Below are 4,338 nucleotides of genomic sequence, written 5' to 3'. Positions count from 1 at the left end.
CAGAAGTATGTGATTTCCGTATAGGTGAATTTACTAACCTTTTCCTTTAAGATTTGTGCCTCTTGTATTTTGAGAAATCATTCCCTTGGCCACAATCATGATATTATTTTCTAAATTTAGTTCACAAATTGGTAAAGCTTTGTTTCTCATAACTGAAATTTATTTTTCTTGCTTGTGTGTTAGTTCTCTATCACTAAGTAATAAATTACACACACTTAGCATCTTAAGATAAAATAATTTTAAATTTCGCAACTAGGGATTGAACCCTGGGGCCCTTGGCCACTGAGCTACATCCCCAGCCTTTTTATTTTATTTTTTTACCTTGAGTCAGGGTCTCACTGAATTGCCTAGGCTGGTCTCAAACTTGAAATCCTCCCTAGTTCCTGGGATTACAGGTGTGCACCACCACACCTAACAAGACAGCAAAAATTTATCAATTCAGTTTTCCTTAGGTCAGAAATCTGGCATACATATCTAAGTTCTCTGAGGAGGTCACAAAGTTGAAATCAAGTTGTTGGTTATCTATATGCTTATCTAAAAGTTAGAAGTCCATGTCCATGCTAACATGATTATGTAGTGTTTAGGTCCATCAGTGCTAGGTCTAAAGTCCCATTTTTGATACCAGCTGTTGACCAGAGGCTGCTCTCTGTTCCTAGAGTCCATCTCCATACCTTGCTGTAGGCCCCCTTCAGTCTTCATAGTCAGCAACAAAGAACCTGCCTTGGGTTGAATCCCTGTCATGCTTTAAATCTTTCTATGTGCAAGGTACAGAGGAGCATGTCTATAATCCCAGCTACTCAGGAGGCTAAGATAGGAGGATCACAAATTCAAGGCCAGCCTCAGCAATTTAGTGACACCCTGCCTCAAAATAAAAAACTAAAAAGGGCTGGAGATGTAGTTCAATTGTAGAGCATCCCTGAGTTCAATTCCTAATACCAGGAAAAAAAAAATCTTTCTGGCTGTGAATCTCTCCTTCGGTAAAAGTCCCAGCCCTTTTAAGGACTCACCTGATGAGATTAGGCCCACCCAGGATATCTTGCCATGTTAAGATCAACTGATTTAGAAACTTAATCATATCTGTAAAACTCCTTCACAACACCACCTAATTTAGTGTTTGAGTGAATAACTGGGAGAAGCTGTGTGTCTACCATGGATCTAGAATTGTGGGGGCCATCTTAGAATTCTGACTATTGCATGGTATAAAGTAGGAATCCATAATTTTTCTACATGGATCACTATGTTATTTTCATTTTGGCAATCTTAAAGCATATACAAAAGCAGACACAATTGTTGCAAGAGTCCCTGTGATCCCAGCACCTGTCTTCTGTGATTCCAAATGGCCATTTTGTGTCCCAACTCCCTTTTCCTGACTCCCTAGTTCATTTGCAGCAAATGAAACACATTCTAGTTCATCTGTGAATGCTTCTGTATATATTTTTGAAATTTGAGGCAGAGTCTTACTAAGTTGCCTAGGCTGGCCTTGAACTTACAATCTTCCTATCTCAGCCACTTGAGTAGCTTGGATTACAGGTGTGCACTGCCAGGCCAGGATCTCTATGTATCTTTAACATCAGGACTTTTTTTCTACCTAGAATTAGCTAAACTCAAGGTTAAGGGCATAATTCTCCAAATCTGACCAAGATTTCTTACACCAACTGCAAATTCAAGGGGAAAAAAACAACTCTCAGTTTGATAATTTGCTAGAAAGACTCCCAGACTTCACTTAAACCTAATGTACTCACAGCCATATTTATTACAGGCAAAGCTGCAAATTAGCTCAAGAGACACATGGGGCAGAATCTTGAACTGGGAAGTTTCCAAATATGAAGCTTCAGTGTTCTCAGGGATATGTTACCCTCCTGGCATGGATATTTGGCAACATTTGAAAAGAGTACTTCCAACCCAGGAAGCTCACATGAACTTTAGTGTTCAGAGTTTTTATTTGGTGTTTCAGTATCTAGGCACAAATGATGGAATTATTGCCCAAGTGATGTTGAACTTAATCTACAGCCTCCCTCTGTTCCCAGAAATCAGGCTGATATCATGTGGCTCATAGCCTCGACTTTTTTTTTTTTTTTGCTGCTGGAGATTTAAGCCAGGGGCCCTTTACTACTGAGCTGCATCTCCAGCTCTTTTGATTTTTTATTTTGAGACAGGTTTTCACTAAGTCACTTAGGCCTTTGCTAAATTGCTGAGGCTGGCCTCAGCCTCCGGAATCACTCAGATTATAGGTGTGCACCACTGCACCCAGCTTCATAGCCCCAACTTTCTAATCATATGGTTGGTCTTTCTGGAGTGGTTAGCCATCTGTTAAACTATCAGGTGGAATGTAAGGGACTCACCAGGAATAACAAAGACACGCCTATCACTTAGGAAATTTCCAGTGTTTACTTACTTCCCAGGAACTGGGAACAAAAGCCAGTCAAATTCTTCCTTCTTCCTTTCTTTATAACCACAATACTATTATACACCTAAAAACAATTCCTTATATTCATCAAATATCTGATAATTACTATAATTTCCCCTATTATCTCGTTATTAAAAAATAGTTGATTTCTACAAGTTAGTATCCTAACAAAGCTTCACACATCATATTTGGTCAATATATATCTTAAGGTGTTTTGTTGTTGTTGTTTTAGTTTATAGGTTCCCTTTCCTTCTTTTTATTTATTTATTTCTTAACAATTTATTTGTGGAAGGAAACAAGTCATTTGTTCTATAGAATCTATCCCATTCTGAATTTTGCATAAATCACATAATTATAAAATTCATCCAGATACTGTTTACATGGTATCTTAACATATTTTAATTAACTTAGCTAGAAGAAACAGTTCAAACATACCTTGTGGCACACATTTCACAGGCATAAATGTCAAGACGTTTGTCAAGCATTTAGCAAACAGGTTGGTGACATAGAAATTCTAGGATAGCTATCTGTTCCTGATCCAGCCTCCAGGCTAACTGCATGGAACCTTAAGTTAATTATTCCAGTGTGCAGAGGGCCCTGGGACTTCAAGGCCTGTTTGTACATGACAGACTCTTCACTGAAGCCTGTTATTCAGTACTGCTTAGGGGGACTTCTGAGAGTAAGCAAACTGGCGTGTCTATCTGGGATGTGCAACCTCTTAGAATCTCTGCCTATAAAGAGATCAAGACTGGACCAACAAGAATTTTGGAGCTCTGGGGTCCCCCCATATGCACTCTGGAGAAACAAAACCAGAACTCTGGCTGGAGTAGAAATCTGGTTTTCCAGGCCCAAATGACCTTCAAGTCAGAATGTCATAGATTTACAGAATGTAACTATGAAAAGTTCAACTAAATAAAATTGGCTCTGTCTCAAAAACAGACATGCCTTTTTTACAAAGGTGCTTTGAGCTTTGAGAAGTGCTTCAAGCACTGAAATGGATGTGAGTTATCTAATTCCACTTCACCATAAATGCACCGGAATTATGTCTTCCTAGAATATGACAGGCCATGATCGGTCCCTTTCTATCCAGTGCAGTTAATGGTAATGGCAAAAACCAAGCCCAAAATAGGTGCCTTTAAAAATCCTATCACAATTCTGTCGCAATTGATGAATCTATAAAAGTCTTTTCTCTAAAAGAGCTTCATTGTCATGTGCAGAAGAGAAATTGTCCCCCCCCACAATGAGTATACATTAGGTGTTCTTAATATATTTCAAAGAGATGAGGCTAGGTCTCCCAGTTATTGCTTGAGATCAGGTTTTTATCCTGTGGAACACACAGTCTGAGGATGGGCTGGATATCATGACCATTCCATGGATCCTTTCATGGTCAGAAGGAGCCCTTGGACTTTGGGACTCCCTGAAGTACCCTGACCAAATGCTGAGGTGTTTGGCAGATTCAAAATGTAGGTGTACAAACTGTTGTACCCCAATACTGGAACTCTGAAACACACATACTTCCATACCCCAAACCTGGAATTCTGTCCATCCTAATATCTGTCCCTCCACCAGCTCAGCTGTGGAGCCCAGAGATCATCAAAAAGTGTCAGGTGTGTCGTTTTTTGAAAATCACTTGGCTGCTAATCATGGTGGGCTTCAAGGACAAACTCTGACTTTGTTCTTTCCTGGCTCCCAACACTGGAATCTTCATTTGGACCACCAAGATCAGCTTCTAGGAAACAGAAGTTTTGTTCTCTGATGGATTTAGGACCTCTCTGATGGTAGACTGGCCTGTGAATGGAGGCTGTGCATCTGGGAGAAAGTGGACCTCCAAATTGTTCCTTCAAAAGAAGAACTGCTAGAAGTAACCCCATGTTGAGAAGTAGAGACTTGTAAGTTGACCTTTGCTCTGGTTTGGGTGTGTCATCCAAATT

The sequence above is a fragment of the Marmota monax genome, unplaced genomic scaffold, assembly GCF_021218885.2.
Source record: "Marmota monax isolate L192 unplaced genomic scaffold, Marmota_monax_Labrador192_F-V1.1 WCK01_AAM20220418_F8-fsc00182, whole genome shotgun sequence".
NCBI lineage: Eukaryota > Metazoa > Chordata > Mammalia > Rodentia > Sciuridae > Marmota > Marmota monax.
Note: the sequence above shows the minus strand (reverse complement) of the source record.